The sequence below is a fragment of the Bacillus rossius genome, chromosome 6, assembly GCF_032445375.1.
Source record: "Bacillus rossius redtenbacheri isolate Brsri chromosome 6, Brsri_v3, whole genome shotgun sequence".
In the NCBI taxonomy this organism is placed as follows: Eukaryota; Metazoa; Arthropoda; class Insecta; order Phasmatodea; family Bacillidae; genus Bacillus; species Bacillus rossius.
In genome coordinates, this window is record NC_086334.1 from 68664939 (window position 1) to 68687019 (window position 22081).

Here is a 22081-nt window from a genome sequence, read left to right on the forward strand (position 1 = left end):
ACCTGCATGAGTTGTTATTTATGCTTTTGAAACTGAAGATCCACAGTCTCCAAAAATGTTTCCAGGGAGACATTTATGTTACACCAATGTAGAGACAGAGTGAAATAAGGTTTTGGGGTACATGGACCATGAAAAAAAAAACTATAAAAATTTTCCAAGATTCTCACCATGGTAACAGCATAGGTAGTATTTATTTGAGATCTTCTGTCGCCCTACCGGTCCCTGCTACGATGTTGTCGTCGCTGAGGGCGCCAACTAGCCTAAGTTTAGACCCTGCAGGCCAGTTCACAGGTATAGAGGAGATCCTCGGGGTCGTGATGTCGCCACGTGGCTGGCAGGAAGCTGGATCGGTAGAGGTGGTGGCCCCAGTGCGGGCGGAGCTGTTCAATTACCGGCGGAACTGTTCACTTGCGAAGCGCGACACACAACTTGCCTGGTCCAGGTCTGAAGCTCGACTGCAGCGTTCCGCATCGCTGCGCGTCACCCGGAGCCGGCTTCCCGCAAAAACGTCCCAAGTGCAGCAGGACTCCTCCAGCCGCGAACTACACCCCCACCCTGGTGAGGCGACGAGGGGACATAACAGCCTGTGCGAGCGAAGGGAGCACTTGGGACGACGTCAAATGCCCCCCTTTCACTGAGGCCGTTATGCCCCTCGAAGCCCCATGTCACACGCATTGCCTCGGGGCCTGTTCCCCACCAATGTTCGAAATGTATCTGGAGGGTTCTGTGCTCGGGGTTTGGCTGGCAATGATGGGGGGAATGGACCGGGCATCCAAAGGGAGGAAGGTCATTACATGAAAGCGGGGTGCATCAGGGTGTGGCGCTCGATAGGTCTCCTCATGTGGGTGCTACAACTCGTAGTCCACCAGGTGTTGTGGGGCTACACAGGCTCGGGTAGAGCACCTCAGTTCCTCGTGTCTGGCTTCCCCCGGGATGCTGGACTCCCCTTGACTCTCCCGTTGCGGCTCGAATTCATCCCTGTCTCCCGTTAGGCCGCTGGGTGTAACTGCTGTTGCCCTAGGGCTGTTCTCGCGTTCCACAAAGACTTGCCGCGTGTTGTATGGACGCCCTTCCTGAGATGGTCCCGCTTCGGATTGCTCTGGCTCCTCCATGTTCATCGTGAACATTGAACTGCCATGGCTCGTGTCCAATGGCCAGCGTGGTTGATCCCAGCTGGGCCATCCTGGCGAACTGGATCGGGAGTCGTCGTCTATTCCATCAGGGAATGTGATCTGCAGATCCAACAAAGGATTGAGCAGGTTTGGGTCATCCCCATCATAAAGTTCTACGGACAATCCCTCTGGGTCCAGCCGATCCATCAGGCTCTCGAGCTCGCGCAAAGTTGCGCCGCTCGAACGGGACATGTGATGAGCGGTATATGGGTGTTGGTCTGATGGGGACGTGGTACGAGTGGTGGTTAGGTGTTGAGCTGATGGGGACGTGGGACAAGGGGTGGTTAAGTGTTGATCTGATGGTGATGTGGGACGAATGGTAGTTGGGTGTTGGTCTGGTGGAGATGTAGGAAAAGAAGTGTTTGGGTGTTGAGCTTCTGGGGATGTGGGGTGAGCAGTGGATGTATACTAGTCATTTCCACTGTCCCTGTCCCCCTTTGGGACAGTTGGGGCGCCTGTGGGTAGGACGAGGCGCAAATCATCCCGGTTGATCTTTGTCGACCTACCATTTGGGAGTCGGATCAAGTAAGAAGTGGACCTTAGACGTCGCAGTACCTCCCGGGGGCGGCCCATTTGGGGCTCAGACCTGTGCAGTAGCGCTTGCTGCTAGACGACAGGTGGTGACACCAGGCATACACCATTTGCCCAGGCTCCAATGGTGTCGGTAGATTTGGTGATTGTGGAGTGCGCGTGGCTAGGAACCGAGCCTGGTGTTCCCGTGCCTCTTCTCTAAAGTCAGTGACAGGGGGACGGGTGACAACTCCTGCTCCTTCTGCGACATGGAGCTCCCCTGGTAGGGCAAGATTCTGCCCATCAAGCAGTTTGGCAGGGTTGTGGCCCGTGACCACATTGGTCCGCCGCCGCAGGCAATAGAGCAGCTTGGGCAGGTGGAGGTCCCATTTGGAATGGTCTTCCCCCAGACAGAGGTGCAACTGGATTTTTATGTCCTGGTTGCGACGCTCCATCGGGTTCTCCCTGGGGTGGTAAGTCGGTGTAGTGTGGTGCTCTATGTCCCACCTGCGGCAGTCGGCCTTCCACCGCCACCCTGCGAACTGTGTCCCTTTGACCGTTAGTAACACTCTCGGATACCCATAATGGGGGAAGACCTCATTGTCCGGTAGGGCTGCTACTGTCCCTGCTCGTACGTTGGATACAGCGAACGCCTACAACCAATGTGTGAACACATCCGTGACCACAACAAGGAATCGCTTACCCCACGACGTGCGAGGGTAGGGGCACATGACGTTGAGGGCTACAGTGTGGAATGGTTCTTCCGGCCGCCTGGGGCGCTGTTGCTCATTCCCATCGGCCTGGCGGGCCTTGCTCTGCTGGCAGAGCTGGCAGTTGCGCACGTATTCCCGGAGATCCCGTGCTATGCCCGGCCAATGGAACAGCTTCCTGATCTCCCATTCGGTCTGATCTGCTCCCAGGTGGCTTGCTAGTTCATGGTTTTGGAAATACTGCAGCATCAGCTGTCGTGCAGTGGGAGGGACATGGGTCAGCCAGGTGTCCATGTCAACCGGCACCCTGCTCTGCAGGACCCCGTCCAGGTTGCGCTGGTGTGGGAGGGCGCGTTCACCGCATGCTGCAAGGTTGCACTGCGTGTCTGGGTCATCCTGCTGGGCCAGTTTCACGTGATCTACCAGATTGGCCAGGGTGGGCCATACCTCCGCTTGGACCATGAGATCCGCTCGTCCGATGACATATATTGCCGCTGGAGGTGATGCTGCTAGACTGGTAGCTGGCTGGTGGGATGGTGACATCAGGTCAACCCACCCTTGAGTGTCTTGGAAGATGCTGTCGGGGTCTGGGTGACGGAACAGCTCATCTGCCAGCTGGTTCTCTCGCCTAGGGACGTGTTCGACATGAAATGTGAAGCCCTGGAGCATGAGTGCCCAACGGGTGAACTTTGAATTTCGTCCCTGGGCGGAGTCCAGCCACCGCAGACACTGACTATCCTTGCACAGGGTGAATGGTCTCCCATCAAGGTGGTGCCGGTAGTGTTTGTGAGGGCCCACACCACCGCAAGACACTCCTGCTCGTTCACGTGATAGCGTCGTTCTGCGGGGCCAAACTTGGCACTTGCATACTCTGCTACCCGCCGCTCCCCATCATCACCCACCTGGTAGAGAACCGCGCCCATACCATCCTGGCTGGCATCTGTCTGGACAAAGATGAGCTCGTTTGGGGCCAGGCATGACAGGTTGTGGCACTCGCGGAACTGTTGCTTCACTTGGATGAGTGATTGGTCTGCGGCTTCCGTCCACCGGAACTTTGTTTTCGGTGAGAGAAGGTCCATCATGGGTGCTGTGAATGTGGTGAAATATGGTATGAATAACCAGTTTAACAGCCTCATTAGCTTCTGGAGCTGCTTCCTTGTGTGGGGCGCCTGTTTCCTGTCAATGAGGCTTAGCTGTTCGGGGATGGGGCAGCAACCCTCGGCGCTGACGATGTGCCCCAAGAACTATAGCTCACGGGCACCGAAGTAACACTTGTGTTGCGCGCATGTGAGTCCGTGCGTGGTGAGTCGTTCAAGGACCAGCAAGAGATGGTGGGCATGGTACTCCCACGTCCGAGACCAGATGATCACATCATCCAAGTACGCGGCTGCAAAATCACCAATGTACCCGTCCAGGACACGGACCATCATGGTCTGGAATGTCGCAGGGGCATCCTGCAGCGCGAATGGCATCGCGCAGAACTGAAAGCGCCGCTCATCGGGCTACGTGAACGCGGTCTTGGGGCGATCCTTGGGGCTTACTGGGACTTGCCAGTACCCCGACTTCAGGTCAAGTGTCGAAAAAATGTGGGTGTCTCCTAACCCCGTGAGGGCCTCTGAGATGTTGATGAGGGGTGGCGGTGCGGGGATGGTGAGGTTAATGATTGGCTTGAAATTAACACAGAATCTAATCAGCCGTCCTTTTGTCTGCCATTACGATCCTACAGTTTTATGGGGACTCGCTAGTCTCTATGACCCCATCGCGCAACATCTCTGTGATTTGCTCCCTGATGGCAAGTAGTTCGCGGGGCCCAAATCCGAATGGTTTCTTGTAAGGCGAGATGTGAGGGATGGTGGGGATGCAATTCTCTGTGACAATGGTGCGGCATAGTTCGTCTGCCACGGAGAACACCTGGGGCTGCTGCTCCAGGACTGTCTCTAACAATCTGTGGTATTCAGGAGGAAAGTTTGTGGTGGAGATAATCTAGAGGGGGGGGGGGTTCGACCCGGGAAGGGGGTGGGGTGTGTCTCAGCCCATATACGGTTCGGCGGCCCCTGGTCCCCACATGTATCCTCCCTGCGTGGACCTCAACAGTGGCGTCCTCTTGCACCAGCCAGGGTAGCCCCAGGATGAGATTATCGCGAAGATGCTGCACAACCAGGGTGCTGGTCCAGCTCACAATGTCTCTAACACCAATCTTACCTGGGCACACCCAGTCGTTAGCATGCTAGTTCCAGTAGTGATCAGCTGGATGGTGTTGACCTCCGGCACCAGGTCCCCCTCAGGAATGAGGTGGTCCACGACATAAGTCTGTGTGGCTGCGGTGTCCACTAGCATGGCTATGGACTGCCCATTCATCTCCACTGGGATCAAGATCTGCTTTGCAGCCTCTGGCCCCATTCGGCCCAGGCGGGTTTTGGCCCGACTCGGCCCTGCAGCTGCGGGCGGGGGCGGCACCGATGCCTGGTGGGCGGCGTCGCTCGCTGGCGACCTGGGGCGGGCCATAAACGAATGAGGCGGGCCATCCTCAGTGGTCCCTGATGGACAGGGCGGTGCCTCATTGGGCTCTACAGCTGCAGGCGGGGGCAGTGCCGATGCCTGGTGGGCGGCGTCGCTGGCCGGCGACCTGGAGCGGGCCACGAACGGATGAGGTGGGCCGTCCCCATAAGTGCTAGGGGGATGAGACGGCGGCTGGACGACTGCTGCAGACGCAGGCAGGGGTGATGCCGACGCCGATGCCCGATGAACGGTCTCACTTCTTGGAGGGAGGCGTTGCTCCCCGATGTCCTGGAACATGGTTCGCTTGGGTGGGGCGTTACCGCGGCCTGGTGGTCATGGTGGTGCACGCATGTGCGGGGCTGGACAAAGGGTAGGGGGCGGTGGCCAGCGATGTCACTGCTCCCTAGACGGAGTTTCCCGGAGGTTCGGCCTCCCCCCTCGCGCCTGCCAGATGGCCTCGCGTGTCGGGCACACATTGTGTTCGTGGTTTTCTGCCGTTGGGTCAGTAGCGACAGCGAGGCGGGCAACTGTCCTGGACACCCTGTGGTCCGCCGCGGCACTCCTCGCGGTGTGGTTGTTGCGCGACCCGGCTGGGCCAGCTGGTTTGTGATGCTCCTCCCCCCCCCCCTGGACCGAGTGTAAGGCCGGTAGTTATCTCTCGGAGGCGGCTGTTCTACGAACGGAACGACTGCTTGCGCGTCCTCTGGTTGCACCGCCTCCTGAGTTCGCAGGGTTCGGCACAGCGTCGCAATGACTTTGGTACATCGGTGCGCCCTCAGATCGTGTTCTATGTCCCTGGATCGGGCGAGGAAGTTTTCAATTCCGTGCGCAACTACCCCGCACAAGAATGGGCGTAGTTCGGGAGACACCAACTCTACGATGAAAGGGAGCACAATGTCGGCGCGGCCCCCGAGTGAAAGGCGGCAGTAAAGCCAGAGTTTGCCATAAACAAACGTCTCCACCTTCTGCCCACTCTCTTGTGCGCGGTTGAACAGTTCACTACGGCATTTGTACTGGGTGCGCGCGTCGTTGAACCGAGCCTCCAACCGGAGTGAGAAGTCTTCCCAGCCCACATTGTATCCTCCCGCCTGCGACCATCAAGTACGCGCTTCCCCTCGCAGCTGTCCGCTAACCCGCTCCGTCCAGTCTTCGGGCGCTGTGTTGTGCCGGGTTAGTTTCTCTTCACAGGCACTTAGGAATAAACGTAGGTCATCGTGGGCTTGGCCCATGAACTCTGGGAGAGTGACAGGTCCACTATGGGGGTGGTGCACTAAGACCAGGGAGCCACTCTGTCGCCTACGTGCGCGTCCTTCGCACTCGACACACAGGTAAAGTCCGTCGCGGAAGTTTACAAACTCCAGTGCGTCCGCGCATGCGCTGTGCCTGATTGTCCCACACTGTTGACAATGTGCTACTTCGTCATGGCGGCCCTGACACATGTTCGCGGCACACAGAGGGCCTGTTGGGGCTCGGAGATTGCTCTCTGCCCTTAAGTGCGGAAACTGACATCAGCACATATGAGGGTACTCACCAGCGCAGCTGTTGTTGGTGTATGGTTTTCCGCAGTGGCCGCAGGGCTCCTCCATGGCGATGGTTACGTCAGCTCCCGCGTACATGGTGTGGTTCGCGTCTGTCAGCACGGGACGACGGGTCTCGGCGTCGGTGGCAGGCGCGGATAGATCCAGGAGGGCGCTTCCTTCACTATCGACCGAGCGGTCTTGTCTGCACGTCCTCGCCTCACGGATGTTTGCACGGTCGCGGTCGGTGGTGGAATGTGTTGCCTCGGTGATCCTCGGGCATTCTCGCGCGCGCTCGGTGCGCAGGTGGAGGGGTTGTGTCCTGGAGTTTGCGCGCTGCTGGAGTGGTGGGTGCCATGACCTTATTTCTCCGGCGGATCCCGTTACCCGGCGCCTGCCTGACTATTGCTGCGCGCCTGAAGTCCCTTGTCCCTTCAACTGCGAGTTATGTCGCTTTCGCCCGCGTTTTTCACTGGTTTGCACTATGTGTCTCTAGCAAGCTGAATTTTTGTCGGATTTGCCTGAAACTAGGTAGCCACACAAGCTGGGCACCATTTGTCGCCCTACCGGTCCCTGCTACGATGTTGCTGTCGCTGAGGGCGCCAACTAGCCTAAGTTTAGACCCTGTGGGCCAGTTCACAGGTAGAGCGGGGATCCTCGGGGTCGTGACGTCGCCACGTGGCTGGCAGGGAGCTGGATCGGTAGAGGTGGTGGCCCGGTGCGGGCGGAGCTGTTCAATTACTGGCGGAACTGTTCACTTGCAAAGCGCGACACACAACTTGCCTGGTCCAGGTCTGAAGCTCGACTGCCGCGCTCCGCATCGCTGCGCATCACCCGGAGCCGGCTTCCCGCAAAAACGTCCCAAGTGCGGCAGGACTCCTCCAGCCGCGAACTACACCCCCACCCTGGTGAGGCGACGAGGGGAATAACGACCTGTGCGAGCGAAGGGAGCACTTGGGACGACATCACTTTCTAACATCACATTCGGCTTAGTCTATAGGCACAGGTATATTTTTAAGTACAAATTTCTTCCAGGACATTTAAAAAACTTCTAAAACATGATACTCTTTTGCAATATTATGTACACTTTTTGCGCAAAGCACCTTACCATATGTCCTAAAATTATCCAAAAATCTAAATTTTTTAAAAATTAGTGTTTTCCTTACAATACAAATATTTGAGCTTTACGTTGGCCCGGTGCTGGCAAGGCTGATTATGAGCTGTGTCACTGTGAAAACTCATATGTAAAGAACTTGCCGATTTGTTTCCCTTCGAGAGGGAAAACAAGAAAGGGTTGTGTTCAAGCGAAACCAAAGAAATGGCTTATTATAGTCACACATTTTACTGTCTGCAAATATATTTTTAACAAAGAAAAAATAAATCTCAAGCACTCAAATTGGTCTTGTGCAGACGTTCTTTGTTTCTTAACTTGCTCAAGGACGTGCACCGCATGTAATTATCAACAAAAACATTTTGATTACTACTAACAAGTCGTACATTAGCTTTAACATTATAATTAAATCTTATTAATCTCAAAAATGAACAAAGTGAATGTTTGTGTTTAGACAATAATTTTTGCCTCCAATATTTACAATAGCAAGATTGGAATAAATAGAAAACTCGCTTACATTAAATAAAACTATGTCAAGCGAGTCATATTTTAAGAAAACAATATATAAGGGATACAAATGCTAAAATGAATTGAGGACAAAAATGACATTTAACTGAATCAACTATAAACAACATTACAAGAATCATCAAACATTTAGATTGCTTGTACAATGCCTCAAATTTCATTAGTTTACCATAAATCCTCTACCAACTTTATATGAAACCCCTGGAGTCTGTGGGTGAATACTGGCCGGACACTCTTCTGAGAGTTCGTAGGGCGTCCTGTCCCAGGCCCGCTCTTCCACCAGCACGCCCCCCGATGAGCGCTCTCCTGCCCCAACAGCACTCGAGCTGGACTGCAGTGGCGTGCTTTCAAACAAGAACAACGAGTTGCCCCGACGACTGCGACACTGAAGAACAGGCCACAGCCCTCTTCGCCCACCTCCAGCATGTCCGCTCCTGTCCCAATCGAACCAGGGGGCTCGTCGCACACCCTCAAAACTCGTACACAAAGTCCATAATAGTTGCCCCGTGGCTATAAGTCACTGTCGGGAAGAAAGTCAAAGTCAAAGTCGCCATTACACTGTCATTACAAGCCAGTCACAAACCAAGCACCGCAGTCACACACCTAAACCACGAGCTCAATGTCTCATACTCGCTCAGCGAGCAAAAAGTGATACATCAATGGCTAGCATTTTCGGACCTCGGGCGCTACTCTCCACCTTCCACGGGACCAAAAACCGCACAGCGATTTTCACATAAAACTCGCCCGACGAGTCCCCGAATCGGTCCACGAGTTGGCGCATCAGATCGCTAACGATTACCTTCTTCGCTAAGTCGCTCTCTGCAGCACTGCACTCTGGGTCCCTCCTCGACGACTGGGCTAAGTCTGATTACCAAAGTAACAAGTAAGTTGTGCTTACCAGAGACTACGTCCACTTTCGATGTTCGATGTGTGCTCGGGCATAGTGACGTTCCTGGGCGGCGTGCTCCTTCCTCCCGCACTCTCTGCTCTGATTTAGTTCCTAACTTAACTAAAAACTAAGTGTATTTGGAGGGGTCAGGGTAAGGGAGAAGACAAGGTGCGTCTCAGGCCGAAGTCTAGACACTCTACTCATGCTTGGTTTAAGCCATGCAGGAGAGGTAGCATGCATCATGTGCTAGGAGGGGATTGTCCAGCAATGGCTGCGATTGACGCCATGACTAACTTCCCTCACTTCTTAACTCTAGACTAAAAACTAGATAAGTTGGGCCCAGGTAAAAACTGTATAGTCACAGGGAAAACCTTGGGCACTTACATGCGGGATGTAAAAATTCATACATTAATTACAAGCAGGTTTGTTACGGGAAACAGAGGGATGTTTCAGGAAGAAGAGTTGGACAGAGTAGAAAGAGTCTGCCATTGGGGTGGTGATGGGGGGGGGGGGGGGTAGGGGGTGTTGGGCTCTTGGACTTAATGTCCGCATTGATTTTGGGGAGCACTGGTTTTTTCGGGGGTGACTTTGTGTCGTTTCCCGCCAGGCTGCCAGCCAGCCTATACTAAATTATAATGAGAAATTTGAGTGAATTCCTATAAATTAATTTATATAAAAAAACATTAACTAAAAATTTAAAAGTGTTTTTGTTTGGTTGCATTAATAAAACGCGAGATACGAGTTATTTAAATAATATGTTTGTCACGAGTTGGTGCGTCGGGCTACACTCAGGAGTACATAGAGTTCAGGATGACCGAGGTCGGTTAGAGAAATTATCCAGTCCTTCATCACGAGGCCCTAGCCTCAACTTCTACGGATTCGTCGGCTATGGAGTATGTCTCTGTGCTCTGTGCTCAGATTGGGAGTATGTGTTGTATCGACCGCGAGAGACCAGATCACGGCGCCAGGCTCGGAGCTGGCTGGCGGCCCTGCACGGCCACTGGCGTCACGCGCCGTGTCACGTGCCGTACACTGGCGTAAGGCAAGCCACGCGCGAAGGAAAGTGCGACATCCGCACGAGGGTGGGAGACCATCTCTTTGAGATTGGTTGGACGCGGAGTTCAACTGGATAGAAAGAGTGCGGTGACTGAGTGGCGCGAGACCACTGTTGAGCCTGGCTCCCGTGAGGAGTGCGAACTGCGGAACTTGACAGACATTAAATGACTTGAGAATAAACATTGTTAAGTGCCAGTGATTTGTGATTTTAAGTCCAATTATTTATTATTAATGTAAATATTAGTAATTAATAAAACTGTTATTTAAAAACTTAATTGGGCTATCCCTTACATACCCAGTTCTCCCCACATTATAAATCGCAACAATATACTCCTCAGATGCACTTCCCCTTCTTCCTCGAATCGTCCAGAAGGTCCGTGTTACTCCTACTTCGGAAGAGACGAAAGGAAGGGTGGTAGTCATGTGAGTGGTCACATGGTCACGTGGTCACACCCAACACTCCACTGCTTCAGCCGAGGCGCGTAAAACCAGCGGCATAACTTGCTTTAAAAATTGGCTACCCGTAGCACACGGATGTTCGACGGGAGTAGAATGATTTAGGGGTACAAAGGCCAACCCAGGGGGGAAAAAATTTAAAAAAAAGTTGTGGCCAGCGACTAGCAACCACAAAAAATTTACCCCCGTAAGCTTAAAATCTTAATATATATAAATATCGTGTCACAATGTTTGTCCTCAATGGACTCCTAAACCACTTAACCGATTATAATAAAATTCGCACACCATGTGCAGTTCGATCCAACTTGAGAGATAGGATAGTTTAAATCTCAAATTATAGTCGCAATTTTAATTTATTGCTATTTATTTGTCTGTTATTATTTGACAGTCACAATTATCTGTTAACTCCAAATGATTATAACAGATGTCGATACCTTTCGACTGGGTTGAGTAAGTAATCAATAGATGGCGCTGCTATGGTAAATCTACGAACGTGTCATATAAGCTACATTTTAACAGCATAATTACCACGTGTTGTTGACGCTATAAAATTAATTAAATTTCTTTTGTAGTGAACGAAATACCGTATAATTCAATTATTTCCACTTTTTAAATTTTTGGTGTTAGCATGTTACTTAGACTGAAGTGTAAATTTAATTCATATTATAATGAAGATAATACAGTGAAATTAATCCTGTTTTTTACTTATTTGTGCTTCATTGATCAAAACTTTATAATTTAATTTGAATATATGTATGTAAGTATTATCACATAATTATAAAATTTAATTAAAATGTCAATGCAAAAATGATACACAATTTCCTACACTTTTTCAATAGTTGTACAAATATTTTTTTTATTGTTTTTATTTAACCTCTATTAAAAAATATTTAGCACTTATTATTTCAATGTGCTATGATAACAAGTTTTTCAGATTTTTTTTCTTATATTTAAACGATTAAATTAGTATTTCAATTCTTATTGAAATTATTATTTAAACTCTATAATTTAAATATGTACATGTCAGTATTATCACATAATTATAAAAGTTAATTAGAATGATTTTCAATTTTTTTTTTCAAATATTTAAACGATTAATTTATTATTTTCAGTCAAATGCCATGGAAAAAATCTAACCTCAATAACGCGAGCACCAGAGAGGCACGACGCAAACGTATTAAAAGAGCACATCAGTTATATGTATGTAAGTATTATCACATAATTATAAAATTTAATTAAAATGTTAATGCAAAAATGATACACAATTTCCTACACTTTTTCAATAGTTGTACAAATATTTTTTTATTGTTTTTATTTAACCTCTATTAAAAAATATTTAGCACGTTTAACTCCAAATGATTCTAACAGATGTCGATACCTTTCGACTGGGTTGAGTAAGTAATCAATAGATGGCGCTGCTATGGTAAATCTACGAACGTGTCATATAAGCTACATTTTAACAGCATAATTACCACGTGTTGTTGACGCTTTAAAATTAATTAAATTTCTTTTGTAGTGAACGAAATACCGTATAATTCAATTATTTCCACTTTTTAAATTTTTGGTGTTAGCATGTTACTTAGACTGAAGTGTAAATTGAATTCATATTATAATGAAGATAATACAGTGAAATTAATCCTGTTTTTTACTTATTTGTGCTTCATTGATCAAAACTTTACAATTAAATTTGAATATATGTATGTAAGTATTATCACATAATTATAAAATTTAATTAAAATGTCAATGCAAAAATGATACACAATTTCCTACACTTTTTCAATAGTTGTACAAATATTTTTTTTATTGTTTGTATTTAACCTCTATTAAAAAATATTTAGCACTTATTATTTCAATGTGCTATGATAACAAGTTTTTCAGATTTTTTTTCTTATATTCAAACGATTAAATTAGTATTTCAATTCTTATTGAAATTATTATTTAAACTCTATAATTTAAATATGTACATGTCAGTATTATCACATAATTATAAAAGTTAATTAGAATGATTTTCAATTTTTTTTTTCAAATATTTAAACGATTAATTTATTATTTTCAGTCAAATGCCATGGAAAAAATCTAACCTCAACAACGCGAGCACCAGAGAGGCACGACGCAAACGTATTAAAAGAGCCCATCAGTTATATGTATGTAAGTATTATCACATAATTATAAAATTTAATTAAAATGTTAATGCAAAAATGATACACAATTTCCTACACTTTTTCAATAGTTGTACAAATATTTTTTTTATTGTTTTTATTTAACCTCTATTAAAAAATATTTAGCACTTATTATTTCAATGTGCTATGATAACAAGTTTTTCAGATTTTTTTTCTTATATTTAAACGATTAAATTAGTATTTCAATTCTTATTGAAATTATTATTTAAACTCTATAATTTAAATATGTACATGTCAGTATTATCACATAATTATAAAAGTTAATTAGAATGATTTTCAATTTTTTTTTCAAATATTTAAACGATTAATTTATTATTTTCAGTCAAATGCCATGGAAAAAATCTAACCTCAACAACGCGAGCACCAGAGAGGCACGACGCAAACGTATTAAAAAAGCCCATCAGTTGGCAGAACAAATTGTATCAAGAAATCCAGCTCAAAGAATCAGGACAGCAGAAGGTCATGCACAAGAATCTCAAGAACAGTGTAACGAACGTCTTCAAGAGAATATCATAAGAACAAGAGCAGCAGGAGAACGAGACATAGCCACAGTAGGAGCACAGGAACAATAATTTCAATTTATATATGTAAGTAATATCACATAGTTTTATAAAAGTTAATTAATATATCAATGAGAAAATGGCACAAAGCTCCCCACACTTTTTCAATAATTGTACAAAAAATTTTATATTATTTTTATTTAACCTCCATTGAAAATTATTTTGCACTTATTATTTCAATGTGCTATGATAACATGTTTTTCAGTTCCTCTTTCTAATATTTAAACGTTTAAATTATTATTTTCAGTCAAATGCCACCGAAAAAATCTAACCTCAACAACGCGAGCAGCAAAGGGTCACGACGCAAACGTGTTGAAAGAGCTCAGCAATTACCAGAACGAATCGAAACAAGAAATGCAGCTCAAAGAATCAGGACTGCAGAAAGTCGTGCACAAGAATCTCAAGAACAGCGTGACGAACGTCTGCAACAGAATATTACGAGAACAAGAGCAGCACGAAAACGAAACATAGCTACAGTACGAGTACTAGATCGACAAAGGCAACGGATCAGCCGCTCATTAACACGTGCATCATTCGTTCGGCTTGCCTTTGAATATGCACCAGATATTAACTACTCAGCGCATTCAAAAATTGCTATCGGTGGAATGGATAAAGTATGTCAAAATTGCCAGGCATTGAAATTTCGGAATGAAGCAGCCGGCATGTGCTGCGCATCAGGAAAAGTTGTGCTGTCACCTCTACCCGCTCCGCCGGAGCCTTTATTATCCCTTCTTACTGGCAATTCAGATGATTCCAAATTATTTTTGCGTAAGATACGCAAATTTAATACTTGCTTCCAAATGACGTCATTTGGGGCAACTAAAATTTGCGATCGTGCATCCGATGGACGTAATTTTGAAACTACATTCAAAATTCAAGGCCAGGTGTACCATAAAATCGGATCACTGATGCCAATGCCTGATAACAATCCGAAATTTCTTCAAATTTATTTTATGGGCGATTGTGAAGAGCGCGTGGCGACTCGGTGCCTGTATAATTTTATTGAACAAGCAGAGGAAAGAGCAATTGTGATATTATTGGAAAATTTTTTAGAAGATCACAATCAACTAATTCAATTGATCAAAAGAGTTTCGCCACGACTGCAAAATGACAATTATCAAATCGTCATAAAAGCCGACAAAGTACCATTAGGTGAACATGCTGGTAGATTCAACGCTCCAACTGTTGATGAGGTTGCTGTTATCATGGTTGGTGATCCAGTTGACAAAAGATCTATAAAAATTACACGGCGAGACAACACTGTCAGTACGATTTCGGATCTACACCGTTCATATGACGCACTACAATATCCATTGATATTTTGGCAAGGACAAGATGAATATCACCTTAATATCAAACAGTATGATCCAAATACCGGTAAGTTTGACAATTATCTATTTACTTTCTTACTGTATGTATAGATTTTAATTTCGTATTGCATTTTATTTTTTATTTTTTTAGGTGATTACAGAAATAATAAAGTTAGCTCAATGAACTACTACGCACACCGAATAATGGTTAGACAACATCAAGACAATTATATCCTTCGATATCGTCAGCTGTTCCATCAATACATTGTTGATATGTATGCTAAGGTCGAAAGCGAACGCTTGCGATTCCTTCGATTCAACCAGGCAAAACTACGATCGGAAGAATATATTCACTTACGAGATGCTGTTGCTGGAAACATCGATGGAAATTTAAATCCCAATGACATCGGTAATGCTTTCATTTTACCTTCAAGCTACATCGGCAGTCCACGGAACATGCAGGAATACATACAAGATGCGATGACTTACGTACGTCATTACGGCCGACCGGATTTATTTATTACATTCACATGTAATCCGAATTGGGAAGAGATACAAACTTTACTATTGCCAGGACAACAAGCCATTCATCGTCATGATTTAACTGCACGTGTGTTTAAACAAAAATTGAAATCCTTAATTGATTTTATTGTTAAATATTCAATTTTTGGTATCACACGTTGTTGGCTGTATACGATAGAGTGGCAAAAGCGAGGTTTGCCTCATGCCCACATTTTGGTTTGGCTTAAAGATATAATCCGTCCTGAAGAAATCGATCAAATAATTTCAGCCGAAATTCCATACCCATTAATTGATCAAGAATTATTTGATATTGTCACCAAACACATGATCCATGGGCCATGCGGTGCTTTCAACATGACGTCACCGTGCATGGAAAATGGAAAATGTAAAAAAAACTTCCCAAAGCCGCATACGAATGACACGATCACGGATATTGATGGTTATCCAATGTATCGCCGCAGAAGTACTGAGAATGGTGGCCACACATTTACAATGCGACTGCCGAACTTTCCAAATCAAGTTGAGTTTGATAATCAGTGGGTGGTACCATACTCACCACTACTTTCAAAAACTTACAAAGCTCATATCAATGTTGAGCTTTGCAGTTCTGTTAAATCAATTAAGTATATTTGTAAATATGTAAACAAAGGCAGTGATTTGGCCATATTTGAAGTACAAGACATAAATAAAAATGACGAAATAGCACGATACCAAATGGGCAGATACATTAGCAGCAATGAAGCTATTTGGCATATTCTCAGCTTTCCCATCCACGAAAGAGATCCTGCTGTCCAACATCTGGCAATACATCTTGAAAACGGTCAACGTGTATACTTCACTGAAGAAAATGTTCTCCAAAGAGCATTCGAAGCTCCGAAAACGACTCTAACTGAATTTTTTACATTGTGTCAAAAACCTGATGTTTTTGGCCAATTCGCGAAGACATTGGTGTATGGTGATGTTCCACGTTATTTCACATGGAACAAATCCAGTAAAAAATGGGAGCCACGGAAACAAGGAAAACCACATCCTTCCATTACAGGCATATTCAAAGCTAACACATTGGGGAGACTTTACACGGTACATCCAAAGCAACGTGAGTGCTTCTATTTACGTTTGTTATTGGTGAATGTTCCCGGACCAACGTCTTTTGAATTTTTACGAACAGTTAATGGTCGAGTATTCAATACATACCAGGATGCATGTCGTGAACTGCAATTGTTAGAAGACGATAACCATTGGGACTTAACGCTTGCTGATGCTGCGTTGACATCAACACCGAATAACATTCGTCAGTTGTTTGCAATTATTTTGACGACATGTTATCCCTCGCAAGCACAAACTTTGTGGGAAAAATATAAAAATTGTATGACAGAAGACATCTTGCACCGAATTAGACAAACAAATCAATGCCAAAACATAGATTATACACCAGAGATGTACAATGAAGCATTGGTCTTGATCGATGATTTATGTGTTCTTATTTCAAATTTACCACTTAATCATTATGGTATGCCATCACCTAATCGTCCAGCCACCGACTTAGTCAATACCGATTTACAACGAGAAAATCAATATGAACATGGAAGTTTAGCAACAATTATCATGAACAGTGAACCATTACTGACAGCAGAACAAAAAATTATTTATGATCGGATTATGCTGGCTGTTGCTGCTGAACAAGGCGGTTTTTTTTTCTTGGATGCACCCGGTGGAACCGGTAAGACATTTTTAATATCGTTGATTCTTGCCAAAATACGGTCGCAACAAAAAATCGCATTAGCAGTAGCATCGTCAGGTATTGCGGCTACTTTACTGGATGGTGGGCGAACAGCACATTCAACATTCAAGCTGCCATTAGACGTTCATAATAAACCAGATGCAATGTGTAACATCAAAAAGAATAGTGGAATAGCTGCAGTGTTGCGGAAGAGTTCTATAATAATTTGGGATGAGTGCACAATGGCACACAAATATTCACTTGAAGCATTAAACAAAACTATGCAAGATTTAAACAGCAATAATAAACTTTTCGGTGGTGCTATCTTTCTTTTGTCTGGTGACTTCCGGCAGACCTTACCGGTTATACCTCGCTCTACTTCCGCGGATGAGATTAATGCATGTTTGAAACAATCATTCTTATGGCGAAGTGTTGAAACACTTCGATTGACCATAAATATGCGAGTACAATTGCAAAATGATCCATCAGCACAAATATTTTCCGAACAACTACTAGATATTGGGAACGGTAAAATAGAACTGCAACCAAATACGCAATGCATTAAACTACCAGACAATTTTTGCACTGTTGTTCAGGATAAAAATGAATTGATTCAGAGTATTTTCCCGGATATACAGAATAATTATTTGAATCATGAATGGCTTAGTCAACGGGCGATTTTGGCAGCCAAAAACGTTGATGTTGACGAAATTAACTTCCAGATACAACAGTTGTTACCAGGCGATCTGATGTCTTTTAAATCAATCGATACTGTTGTTGATGAAAATGAAAATGTAAATTTTCCGATTGAATTTTTAAATTCATTAGATATCCCTGGAATGCCACCACATAATCTTCGATTAAAGATTGGTTCCCCTATTATTCTCCTCCGTAATTTGAATCCACCTCAATTATGTAACGGTACGCGTTTGGTCATCAAAAAGATCACCGGAAACATTCTTGAAGCAACCATTTTGGCTGGGAAGTTTAAAGGAAAAGTGGTCCTGCTGCCACGTATTCCGATGATACCATCAGATTCTACCATACCCTTCAAAAGGCTACAGTTTCCAATTCGTTTAGCTTTCGCCATGTCTATAAATAAATCTCAAGGTCAAACAATGTCCATTTGTGGTTTAGATTTGGAAAATCCATGTTTTTCTCATGGGCAACTATATGTTGCGTGTTCACGTGTTGGGAAACCGTCAAATCTATTTGTGTTAGCTAAAGACAGGTTAACCAAAAACATTGTGCACCGATTGGTGTTAAATTAAATTGAAATTGAAAGTATTTATAATTCAAAAAATTAGATATTAATGTTTAAAAGTTTAAGACTGTCTGCCTTGCCTACCTCATTCATGAGTTTAAGCGTCACATGTTATTTACTGTATTATACTGTAATATACTTATATTTGTTATAAAATTAAATGGAAATATTAAATCTGATAAATTTTTATTTTGTACCTATTGATTTCTGCTTAATATCAAGTGTAAGAACATTTTAATTAATTTTGTTCAACGTACTTCCCCTTCAAATCTCAATCCAGTGAATTTGTATACCAACATCAACATTTTCGTCTTTGTTCCTAAATAATTTCATTGTACTAAAGGGTTATAGTAGTAGAAAGTCAAATAAGGAGATCACCATATTACACATTCTCTTATTGTTCCTCTTAGATTGTTTACTATAATGTAATATAACAAAAACTTTAGCCACAGCAACGCGTGGCCGGGTCAGCTAGTTATTTATAAGGATCTTACTCTTACAGATGTAAATATTAAAAAAAATTGTTTTGGACCACATATTTTGGTATAATTTCGAACATATACAACCATCTTCAACTGGCTGCTTATTTTGTCTATTAAGGATGTAATAAAGCTAAAAGTTTTTCTGAGAAAACATTTTGTCCACTTTTATCTAAATCTATATCATTAATACTTTTAAAATCGTGTGTAATGGTTATAAATAACTCTGAATCACGGTCTAAGAAGGGGAGGTCTGGACACTCCCCAACCAGGCCAGCATGCAAAAGTGGCACACCTAATGTCTCCGTAGTTCCTCTCCGCTCCACCATCTGACCTGTAGCGCTGGTTGTTCTGCGGTGGTATTTTAAGCTTTTTTGTTATGAACAACTCAACATAATAATCATTTAAATTTTCATTTAAATGTTAAAAATGCATTAATCTCCAGATATCGATACAGTATTAAATTGGATGTGTTTATGTTTTATAATTTTTGGAATTATTTCATAAATTAGGTAAATTAGGTTACGAAGTATAGTTTCCACATTGGCATTGGCGGGAAGCCAGGAACTTCATTGTGAGCAAGGAGCATTGATTGTTAGTAAAGAGAATAAGCGTATATTATTTTAATTGTGAAAATGCCTAACCATTGTAAAACCATTGCAAAACAAATTATCAGGCAAAGTCGGACGAGAAAGTTGCAATATTCCGAGTTCCCAATGATGACAATGTTAGGCAATTGTGGCAGAAAGCAATTCCACGAGACAAGTTTGTACTTAAAAGATCCCATTATGTATGCGAAAAACATTTTGTGGAAGACATTCTCACAAAAAAAGGAACACAAAGATCATTTCGGAAACGTCATTGGAATAGTAAGTTAAATTTTATTATTTGTATGAATGTAGTCTAAAGATTACTTATTTTTGTATAGGCCCGACTTTTTTAAAAATGTATGTATGATGTCGAATTTTATTAATGACCAGCACAACCCTGATAATACCTGTTTGTAAGTAGTTTGTCAATACACCATTTTTTTATTAAAATACAAAATTTGCCAAACGAGTGCGGTCTCTTCCTAAAAAAAATAATAAAAATCCCAAAATACTTTTATTCAGTGCTCTAAACTTTCCTTTGTTATTTCAAAAAGGCGCAGATACGGTATTCCAACTCGTTTAGGAGTAATCGCCGTTTGTAATTTACATTACAATACCTGTGCATTCATGCAGTCGCGACATTGTTTTTGCTTGCTGTGTATGTGCGTGTTGTTTTTTTTCGACAACTTATAAAAACGTATATATTTTTTATTTGAATATTGTAATTCCAATGTAAATACATTTTTTTTAAAAAAATACGTCTCTACTATGTGAAGCGTCAACCCTTGATATGAGAGACAAAACATTGACGATGGCACTTATTTGTGTAGCAAATAATGTATTGTAAATGCAGGTTTGGTATTGTTATTCAAATACGTAAATCAGCCAAGTTATGTAATTTGATTCAGCCTTTAATTTTAAATGTTAAAATATAGTGTAATTATATTAAAATTCATTGCAGTGCATCAAATACTGTCGTAACTCTCTACGTTTGTAATTATGGAGTAGAGGGCCACCATGGAAATAAAAAAAGTAAAAAAAACTTATTTTTACTTCCTTACATGATTCCTGATCATTCTGCAAAACGGCATTGCGATATTTCCAGTAATTTACCTAGAATTACCATTTTTAACGAGTGTATTTTTTTAAGTTTTATAGATATTATCATATTAGGTTGCGGAAACGTGGCCCTATGCCCGATTATCACGTTACTGTGCGTCCTCCGGCGATGATTTTAAACTATCGTTGTATCGTATATTATTTACCTATTGTTTGTTTTTCACGAGAATTGAAAAATTCATCATAACGTCTAGTGATATATTTCCACCGCAAGACACCTAGCGCTCGAGTTGAATAGCGGACGTCGAACGAACTATGGAGACAGTAAGTGGTCACTTTTATCTGGCGAGTGTCCAGACCTCCCCTTCTTAGACCGTGCTCTGAATGGATTTTATACTGTGACTGCTAAGAAAGTTACAGATACTTTTGTCCTTTATTCCTTTTTTATTTTCCCTTTATGCTAACAGTTGGTATTACATACAATAGTTTTATTGTTAATTCACTTCGGAAGAAAACATTAAAAAATCTATATAAATTTATTTACATTTACAGGTGATTGAGATATGTTTTGGCAGTTGTAGTGTTCTGTACAATCTATATTTGTATATATAAATATAGGTGTGTGTATATACATACATACGTGTATAAACAAAAAGTGTGCTGTAATTGCATTGCGATTATTTTATGGATGGCATAAAATGTTAAAAAATAATAATAATGTGAGTGTAGTTTTCTGTACTTCGTAATGAGAAATTTCACGTGTTCTCTCGTTACATATAGACTAATAATACGAAACTCAGGCCACGAACACGAATTTTAACGTATAATTCTTTAAAATAATGCCGAGCGTGATAAACATATAACAATAACATTCCTAGACGCGAAACACACGTTATTCCGCATCCGCTGCCAGAACTGGCTGCTGGAGCGGCTATGTCCGCTATCGAATCATTCCATTCACAGAGAGAAATTTTAATCTTTATAATGAAAGGCTCCGATAGAGAGAAAAAGACTTGGAAAAATTACTTTGGATTTGATTTTCGACGAGAAATTGTATTTAAATACTGCCCATCATGATAAAATTCTTCAAACAGTTAATAATACAAAGTTTTTCTTGGTTTTTTGTGAACTTTGGTTCGCGCTATTCGCCACAGATGTCAGCACCGTGGCTGCTACACATTTCCTTTCATGACTTCCGTCGCATTCACTAAATTACTCCTGCCAAATGCCATGTACCGTGAGCAAAGCTGTAACACATAAAAAATGAATACAAGTGTCGTATCATCAGCGCGATGTCGCTGGAAGAAGGAGGGGGTTAAGAAAAGAGTGAAGTGATATGTTGTGTTTATGTCTGAAAAACCATAATTATGTATGATGTAAATACCAGTATACAATAGCAAATATTACAATATAGACATTCCATCAACTACATATCTTATATTTATACTTGCGGCTTGCGGCCCTATACACACGACTTCTATATTACTTCTTTAAACTGTATGTGTAACTGGAATCGAGTATTAATGGTGAGTTCGTCTTACCTTTGAATATATATACTGTATAGAAGTCGCGAGTGGATAGGGTTTACTCTACGTTTTTCAGAAGCGTATGAGAAGCAGCTTGGGAACTTCACCGCTGCAGTGCGCTGGCGTAACGCCCTGTATCGTCTTAGTTGTTATTTACACGTTAGAGCGCAGAACTGTCGCCCGCTGTCATTCCCCGCACCCCCCCACCTATCATTCACTGCAGCTCAAGGTCGTTCAGCAGGAGGGGGAAGGGGTGTTTGAAGAGTTCGACACTTGTCCGCTAGGGACCACCACAAGTCGATGCCCTAGAGATGGTGGCGATTGCGGCGGTGAATTAACCAACTACCTCAAAACTGTATTAGAAATTTTAACCTGGGCTGGCGACTTCTATACTATACAGTATATATATTCAAAGGTCTTACTATA